The sequence below is a fragment of the Miscanthus floridulus genome, chromosome 6 (genome assembly GCF_019320115.1).
Source record: "Miscanthus floridulus cultivar M001 chromosome 6, ASM1932011v1, whole genome shotgun sequence".
NCBI lineage: Eukaryota > Viridiplantae > Streptophyta > Magnoliopsida > Poales > Poaceae > Miscanthus > Miscanthus floridulus.
Genome location: NC_089585.1, coordinates 114125761 through 114135857, shown reverse-complemented (window position 1 = coordinate 114135857; position 10097 = coordinate 114125761). Strand labels below are relative to the sequence as shown.

General features: G+C 40.1%; 1 pseudogene; it reads right to left on the bottom strand.

The window, feature by feature from the left end:
• Window positions 1–2804: 2804 nt before the first annotated feature.
• Window positions 2805–6277, bottom strand: LOC136456636 (uncharacterized; annotated as a pseudogene).
• Window positions 6278–10097: the final 3820 nt, after the last annotated feature.

Sequence of the window (10097 nt, the reverse complement as noted above, 5' to 3'; positions counted from 1 at the left end):
ATCCTGTGTTCATCTATGCATCAGGTATCCTTCAGTTATTACGTTGGTGATACCTGCACCGATTTTGCTGGAATGGCTTTGGCTATATGCCATGAGTTCTTATGGAGTTTCTAAAATATGCTTCCATCCGCAGGTTCATTTATTTGATCCTGGGACGAGACTGTTGGCTGGTAACAATGATGGGAATCTGGTTAACACAATCCATAGGTTATTTGGAAAATGCTCAGAGAAGGCCCTTTGCATGAGTCTCTTTTTTTTTCAGGTAGACTTGAAATGCAATCTTTCTTCATACTAAAAAATTGTTTTCTTGACTTCTGAAGGATCTCGTGAACTGATTGTGTGTCAACAAATGTATATTCTGCCTTGTTACCTTTGTCCTTACCTTTTATATGACATTTAAAAAAAACATGCAAATCTATGCATATGCTTTCATTTCTGTACTCTACCCAATCAAATATGAAGAGGTTTGCTCAATGTTGGCGCTCACGAGAGTTTATCTTTAAATAATGTGCAACTGTATATTGTATCTTTATATACCATTAATTAAATGGATTAGTAATAATTTATATACAATACAAGCCAAAAAACGTGACTCTAAATATTTCTTAATTAGTTTCCATACCACACAATATGAAGTCTTATACCTAAAATAAAATGATGTCGCACATTTTTTTAGATCAAACAGATTTTGTTTATGTATCTTATAAACATTTTATAAAAATTATTTAAAGTTTATTGTTATAATAATAATATAATATCTCTTATTACAACCATGAACACGTGCGTGCCTCAAGTGCTTGGTCTACTAGTAATAATAATAAATATTAAATTTGATAGCGGAGGCGAGATTTACGGTCTTCACGAGGGAATACTACTATCACCGTACCATCCACCTCGCCGTGCCCGTCTCCGCTCGCTCCCCGAGCCTGGTGCTGCACTTATTACTGCTGCCGCGAAGCGTGGTTGCGTTGCTGTGGCCCCATGAGCGCAGGGCGCAGCGGGGTTACGGCGGAGGTTCTCCGCCTCGATTCAGGCCCACGCCCACGGGGATCTTCGGGGTCGATTTAGTTTTTTTTTTCCTTTTCTTTCTCAGCTTCATCCTTGCCCCTCTGTTCATGTTTTCAGTTCTATTTCCATGACTCCAGCTGGTATGCAGTTATTATGTTTGTTAATTTAGCTTTGATAACCAACCTTTACCTTTTATTGTCATGGCTATTGCTTATCTGGTGGCTTCTAATTTAGGTCTTTTTCGTTTATGTCTATTTCGGATTATATCCGTGATGCTCTGAAAAATGTTGGAAATTTATTGATAGGCCACCCTTACACAGGATGCTCTGCCTATATGATTTTGGTCTGTGGGCTCCTGATTACTGACTATAGCTTGAAGGTAAAAGAACACTCACAGACCATACTTTTCACTGCTCTTTTACCTGAGACTTCATCTATAGTAACAGTTATAAAACCATGTTATTGTGCCATGTTAATAAGACAATGTTACTTACATACCAGTGCTAACAAATGGTACATTAATATATTGAAGTGCCAGGAAGGAGAACAATTCCTACATTGTGGATTGTTCTGTATATTTCAGGTGTGACTTCCTGTTAAGGAAATGGTCTACATTGTTAGGGTACCTAACTGTTCTATGTATGTCATTCTTTTTTCATTTCATTATGTCTATTGTCTAAAGCCCCTTATGACTATATACATTATCCAGGGTTAATTCCATTACAAGCCTATGAGCAAATTGAATTAGCATGTGCCCTGTGGTCTTATAGATCTAATATCTATATTCGCAACTATGTTCTCTATCTTTTTTAACTAAAAATATGGTCTCATCATGACTAGAACTGAATATATCTTTTACAGAGCACCTGCAGCTGCAAGGAATGTACAACCAGTATGGATAGGATTGTCTCTATATTAGGATACATGTTCAGTTCTTTTGTATATGCTAGATTATGATATATGTCTGTTATTATATTGTCTCTCTTACATCACCATATTATTTTGACTGTTCAAAGTTGTCATGAATGCAAGGCAAAATCATCATGATCATGGTGCAGGAGCAATCTGTGTTATCTTGCAATGGTATTCATGGCAAAGGTCAACACAATAATGCACAACCTATAAACCCATGCAAAATTTAATCATGAACAATGCATTACCCGGGTTCAGGCCGCTTGCTTAAAATGATTTCCAGCTAGCGACCCCGCTGGTGCTAACTAACAGAAATGCTTCAAATGCCCTAAGTATACGGGGAACTAAAAGGAAATGCTTATGTGCCCTAAGTATGTGGAACTAAAAAGAAATGATTATGCGGGTGCAGCATAGCGCGCCTGACATCCTAGTTCTACTAGAAAGTGAATTTACTAAACTAGCTTTTGATTATATGCCTAAAATTATCATGATTTGGATCATGGTAAATTTGTAGAAGTATAGTACTTTTGGAAGCAGAAAAATGTAAAATAAATAGGGAGATAACTGGGGCATGCTGACATCATATAAACATAAACATATGCCTTATTTCAGGAATAGGACCACTATTGAGGCACCATTAGATACTGAAACGCTATATATTGGGTGCAATACACCAGGTGTATTTATCTAGATAACTGTTTAGATCACATACACCAGTGTAAATTTACAGATACCCAATCAAGTACAAACTGTGATATCTTAAAATTTATATCTTGGGGAACTGCAATACATCATTCACTATACTAACTCAATCATCAAGCATGTGGGACAAAACAATCAACCAAACACTGAAGAATAAAACAACTCACACATGGAGCCATACATCAGTTTGTAGCAGTGGTACAACACATGCAACTGGTAAAAAGAGAGGATCTTGCCTTCTGCTTTTCTTTGCTTCTTGGTGAACTAACCATGGTATTACTCTTCGAGTTTGATTCTGGTTCCTTCAATGGAGACCACATACCAGCTTCGCCTTTCGTCAGCAAGCTCTGAAATGGTTTCTTAAATCTTGCAGAATGATTTGGTATTCTGAAGTCTTCTGATGGTTCCCTGGGGCTTAACAGTGGGCTCCTCTCAGATTCTTCCTCAGCTTCAGCTTTAAATTGCATTACAGCAATGTTGGTTGTGGGGATTTCCACGTGTACTTGGCTATGCTGCTCAATAGAATTGGAAAAACCTATATTTTGTGCTCCCTGAAGTAATGGAGTCACTTCACTGGCTTCTCTCCCTGGAGTTGATGTCTGAAGAGGATGTTGTTCCTCAGTAGCCGTATCAACACTTGCTGTGACTTTCACTTGATTGCATTGAGCAGTAAAGGCTGCAGCTGCAGTGCTTTCTGTGACTTCCTTCTGGTAGTGGTTGGCTTCAAAGGTAAAATCTGAAGATCTAGTGTTTGTATCTACTTTCTCATGGTTGATACCATCAGTAGAGATTATGACTACATTCGAGCTATCTCCCACCAACTGCATACACTTTCTAAGAATCTCACCATTCTCAAGTTTCAAAACCTCGTATTTTTCAAGCAGTATCTGCTGAGATTGGTCACCTTGTGAGTTTGTAATAGTTTCTTGTTTATCTCTGGTTCTATATACCTCCCTGTCAATATCTTCTAGTGATTGAAGAGGAGTTGATGATATGGCCTTTGGTAAATTGGATAAGTCTCCTCCCTCCTTTGCCACTACGTGTGCATCAAAATGGAGACCTAGACCTTCTACATTATTTACCTTATCTTCTTCTAAAATTTCCTTTACTATCTCTTTATCAAACTCTACTATTCCGGATATTCCATTGACTTTTCTTTGTATCTCTTCATTCACAATATGGTGATGATCTGACAAAGATGATTGTAAGCCTGTAAAATCCTTTCCATTGACTTCAGTAATGCTGACTAAGTTACCATAATATTCTTCAGGTTCCTTCTCTGCTGCAAAATTATCTTCTAGATTCCAAACCGTGATATTTTTCTCAACAATTCCTTCTTCCTTGTATATTGATTCTGTGCCATTATGCTCCATTGTTGTAGTAACAGAACCTGAACTCTGTCTTGAACCAACTACACTTTCATTTTGTTCATTTCCCAGTTCTAGATCATTTATTGCAGTTGGATTTTTTAAATATGGTTGACAATTTGCAACAACTTCATCATTACAGAGATTACCACACAATGCACTTATTGTATTATCTTCATCCTGATTTCCCATTCCATGGATATTATTATCATCCTCAAGTGGCTCATCACTTTCAATCATAAGCTTTACTGTTGCAGTTTTGCTTATTGCTCTGTTTTCTTCCTTGTGATGTGGTATTTGTATTTGCATGGTGTCATTCTTGGATGTCTCTATGCTTGTGCCATCTAATGGTTGCACATCTGGTCGACTCTTTCTTTGTCCAGACTTATCTTCTATAACAACTTCCTTGATCTCAGAGTCGTCAGCATCAAGATAAGTGCTGACAATTGAGTCAGTTGATGATGTAGTTTCTCCTTGCATTGCCACCAATTTATCCTCTACTGCTGGCACCTCAATGTATCCTCGTTCTAAGTTCTCAGTTGTATCTTCACCAGCTAGACTACCACCCATGGGGGAATTGTCATGACTGCTAGTTTCTTCCTGTTCTTGTAGTGAACCTTCTAATTTTTCTTGTAACAATGATTTTTGGTTGGCTTGGATAGTTTCTTCCCTTGGTACAATTTTTTCATTAGAGATTGAACTATCCTTGTAGCTTGTCACATCTTCAGTGGTACTGACAAGAGCAATTATTTCGGAAGAAAATATGGCTGTTTCAGTTGCTTCTTTCCTCAATGGTTCATCATCTGTACCAAATTGCTTGTTTTTGTTAAGAGAATTCAGAGCTGCTGGGGAACTAAAAGCAGTATGGTGTTTAGATTCTAAAGTTTATTCGTTAAAATAGTTGTTTGTTGAAGATGCATATTAAGGTGGATAGTACCTATATTTGTATTATTTTGGAGTCACTATATTTATCTTGCTATTTTTCTTCCCTGTTTAGGGGGACTATTCTTTACTTTTATCACTGACCTTATGAATCTCTATATCTAGCTTGTTTTCATTGTTTTAAGGGGACTATTTTTCATTTTTACCACTGACCTTATGAAATTTCCATGCTTCACTAATGAGGGAACGGGGAGAACTTTTCTGAACTTAAGAAAATGATATGGCAGGGTACCAAGTTAACTAGAAACTGAGTCGGGAAACTTCAACTAACCTTTTTGTAAGTTACTACTCTGACCATCTCGTGTTGATGTGTTATACTGAATTGAGCTCCTTTTTTTCTCATCTAAGCCTTCAATCTTATCTGATGAAATATTTTGGTATGAGGCCACCTGCTTATCTTCAGCATTGGTAATGATGGGTTCCTTTGAGGATTTTGACCAGTTGACATCCTCAGTGCCATCCTTCTCATTGTCTAGCATAAACAGGCAGATTAGTGGCGATTCATTAATACTGAATTTTTGTGTAAATTAGTACCACTATCCGTACTTGTCTCACTGTTTGTGCTGTTGGGCCCAGGTGAACTATTTGAAGGCTCAACGGTTTTGTCAGCTCCATTAGTGGTCTCTTCTGATACTAGAATTTCCAAAAGAAGATAACTAGTGAAACACTGAAACCTCATTGTTAGGCAGCAGATTGTATTCAGCAAAATGCATACCTTGTTGTCCAGTGACGTTGTTATTTCCCATGATCTCAGTACCCACCACACTTCGCAGCTCAAGTTCTGAAACACTATGAGCAATCACAACATATTAGTTAGGTCAAGCCCTACCAGATATGATTGTATGGAAGACAAGGGGATGTGTAAGTGAGCACCACAGACCATGATGGATTGATGGTAGAAACTTCAAGATCAGTTAGAACGACAACAAGACATATTCTTGCCTGTGAGCCTCATAGTATTTATAGTGCAGGGGGCTCATTATAAGAAACACAAGCTTTGTGGGTCACTATTTCCTCTTAATAATTTTTTAAAAGTTAAATAAAGTCAGTGATCTGATTGTATTATGACTACATCATTAATCAACATGACTGGATTTGTTTAGAATAGGGTCTACTGAAATTTAGTAGGAAAGCTGCACACTTTTTGTACAAAAGTCACAGAGGCTCTGCTATATATAAGAAAAAAGAATTAGTCACAAAGGCTTGGTCATATTGGGAGCATGGTTTAGCACAATGGCTCTATGCTTTACTTAACTAGGAACATGTTTATTTGCTTGCTGCCCTGTTCCCTATATATTGAGACTAGGGACACCAATTTCGCATTTCTTTTAACTTTTTTTTTTGTCACTAACAGATATACATGTTCGTTGAAGATGAAGTTACTGAAGTATCAGTAGACATGGGGCTTGGACGCGTTTACATATAGGACCTACAAGATATGGTTTTGTTCATGCTAATTATGTGATGAGCTGCTACAAAACTTTGACAGGATGTAACGAGCACATTTCTTTGAACCAATCAAGCTTTCGGCGCATGTTTTGGTTATAGTATACCTGTGGACACATTTGATTCTTCCAATGTCACGCTCCCTGTCTCAGGGATTTTTTTGGAAGCATTATCATGGCTTGTTTCGTTGTTTGGCTCCAAAGCTGGATCCAGTCGAGTTGGAGGGAGACATGTAGTTATGTTTTTGGTGTAATCATGATCTACAACTCCCTTTCTGCTGCTAGGCTGCTTCACGGACTTTTGAAGGCCCATCTGGTGGTGTTCCCCGGAAGTTGTTTTCCACCTCATGCTTTCCTAAGAAAATGTGTCAATTATGATTTCTGTCACCAGCACAATCGAGCGCAGTGGCTGTTCACAGTTGAGCTCGTTTATTTGTTTGGCCTTTTCTTTTTCGGAAAGACTGTGGGTAGGGTGTCCGGTCATCCGGACGCTTGCGTTGGTGGGCCTCGACGCCGCCCGAACGGTCCAACACCGCCTCTTGTCCGGACGCCATCTCGCGTTGCTTAATTAAAAAAACTCTGCTCTTCACTTTCCTCTTGAATCGCCGCCGCTCCCGCACCTATTCTCGATCCTACTCTCGAATCGGCGCCGTGCTCCACCATGGTGCTCTCCACCGCGCTTGGCCGACCACCATTCTTCCTCTCCACCGCGCCCGAGCGCTACCGCCCGCCTTCCTCCCTCTCCATTGCTCTCATCGTCTGTCGTGTGGCTTACGTTCTGCATCGCGCCCGCTCGGTCGCTTCCGTCCCTTTTCGGTGGCGGCTTATGCCAGGAGCGGCGACTAGTAGGCCTTCCTCTCGGCCCTCTCTCTCTCCACCAGAGTGTCCCGCAGTAGCCTTCTCCACCAGAGCGACGATCTCCGTGCTACCGGGGAGCTCAACACAAGTTAACTCCACGTACCGACGATCCTCCATTCTCCCGAGCAGCAAAGGGATGTTGGGCTGAAACTGCATGTTTCAAACATATGTTTCAATTATTTTAGAGGTATGTTGCAAGTGTTTCGTATGGATGTTGCAAAAGTAGATCGAAATGTTGCATATGTCGCAATGCTTGTACACGTATGTTGCAAAGGTCTGCTCCCAATGTTTCATCTGTTTTTAAGATGTATGGTGCAAATGTGTTTTATCTGGATATTGCATATGTTTTACACATATGTTACAAGTGTTTTATCTAGATGTTACGTATGTTTTGCAATTGTTTTCTAAGTGTTTTTCAGGTGTATTTTGTAAATATTTCAGACACATATTTCAAGTGTTTTATCTGTCTTCAAACGTATGTTGCAAGAATTGCATGTGAATGTTTCAAAAATAGATCCGGTATTGTATATGTTGCAATGTGACCCATAGCTCCTGCTACTGCTAGGACGCCGTCGTGGGTCACCGTGCAGGCACTGAGGCCAGCAGACGCTTCCACAGTGCGCATCCGCTGGCGGGGTGAGGCAGGCGCGGCATGCGCGCTCCTGTGCTGCGGGGTTACGGGCGCGCTTCTGTTACAGGAATGGAACGGGGCGCGATTATGTTACGTGGGGACGAGACGGGACGGGGCGTGGTGGATGCGCTCGAATGGAGCAGCGTCTAGACGTCCCGGCGCTGGCCCTTCTGTTTCTCTTCAAACCAGGATTGGTTGAAACTTGAACCTTCCGAGATGGAACTTACTAACTTGGTGAATTAGCAATTCGGCCACACGGAATACTACAATGGCACGTCTACTCTGGTTCTGATTTTTTTATTTTCAATACATTTTAGTATTAGTATGAAAATTACAAAAATATACCTAGTTTTGGTGGAATTCCAAAAACAATATACGGTCAGTCTCCCGATAGTGTTTTTTCGAAAATCATTATTATACCATAGAGTGACTCGTTATAACGTAAGACTATTTTACGAAAAGCTGTACTCCTATAAAACAAAGTCAATGAATTTCGTTTTACATGAGACAGGTTTATTTTTAAACTATTTTTAAAGTCACCCATCTGGCGAACAATATTTAGAGAAGTCATTCTTCCATAGAACAATATTTACACTTCCCACCATTCCCCATTGCTTCTGCATCCTCTCTTGTCAATCCAAACAAAGTCATAGGAGCTCAAAAATCATATATTTTTTCAAGTAGATGCTGAAAATTAAGCACAACCTATTTTGCTTAGGTCTAGTATTATATGACTTTTGTAATTTTTTTGAACGAAACGGCAGGAGCTCTATCTCTTAATCAAGGAAGGAAAGACACATAGTTTATGTACTGATCGACGCCCCGCTAGCTGGGCGCCCAACAGAGATCCCAAACCACAAAATAAGCCACAATACACGAATATAACAAGTTCCCTGGTTTGCTAGTTCACCCTCGCGAACGCCATCTTCGTTTGCTCGATGTCTTCTTTATTCTTGAAGCAACCCGCATGGCCAATTCTTAGGTGCTATCGAAGAATCTTCGGTTTCTTTCCTTCCAAAGATTCCAACAAATGTAAATCACCAAAACATTCAACCGTCTTCTTTCTTCTTTTGGGATCTTGGGTGAGGTCTCTTCCCACAAGCGCTGAAGTGAACGGGGTCTTGGGTGAAATGTATCATTTGCACATCAAAATGTTCCCGGGCTAGATTTGATTCCACACGCTCTGGCAAACGAGCAAAGCAGAGATAGATGTAGGCTTGATTCCAGCGGCCCATCGCACAACACACAATGATCTTGATGAGGCCATCCTCTTTTTTTTTGTAAGTTGTCCACCGTTAGTATTTTCTGGAATGCTGTATCTATTTTTTTTGGTTAAGCTGTTCAACTCTAAAATAGCTTCTAAAATCTGGGAAAAACATTTAGATTTATGATTCCGAAAGTAGTATTTTTTTCATGTAATTCCCCATCATACTTGCTTTGTTAAGGGACTTTGTCATCTAATTTAGTATCCAACATCTAATTTTGAGCAATGTATGCTTTGTTAAGGAACTTCGGATTTCACTTGAGCATGTATGCTTGAAAATTACATGACAAATTAATACTTTCTGAAACCATGATTTAGATGATTTTTCTAGATTCTTGAAACGCATTTCAGGACAAACAAGCTAATAAAAAACTCAAATATAACATTCTAGGAAGAATTTTAGTTTCAAACTATAAAAGCTATGATGCTAGATCGAAGGAAAATGAATCGTGCTTGATTTTTGAGAGAATTATTTATTCAGCCTTGAAAAAATCATCATTTCTCCTAAGGCACTTCTGAAATCGAAGTTCCTTATCTAACACCGAGTTAAAATTTCCTTCCTATTTGGTACTACTGTTCATTTCCTTCACTACCAGTAGTGGCCACCAAAATGACCCATATGGCTCTATATCCAAACTATATGGTGTCAAGTAAGGAAAGCATGAATGTTTGTGATGTCAAATAAGAAACGACGCTCCTAGCGCCCGGACGTCTGGTGAGAGCGTTGCGTCCGGACGTCGCTCCCTTTCCTAAACCGTCCGCCCCCTCCCACAGAATCGGATTGGAAACCCCCCTCCCACAGAATCAGATCGGAACGCAATGGAATGGAATCCACCGCGCCCCTGTCCTCCGTTCCCCACCGCACCCCTGTCCCTGTTCCTCAACGCACTCCGTTCCCCACCGCGCCCCGTTCCCCACCGCTCCCCTGTCCCAAAAGCACGAAACACTTCAAGTGCAACGTCGCAAAA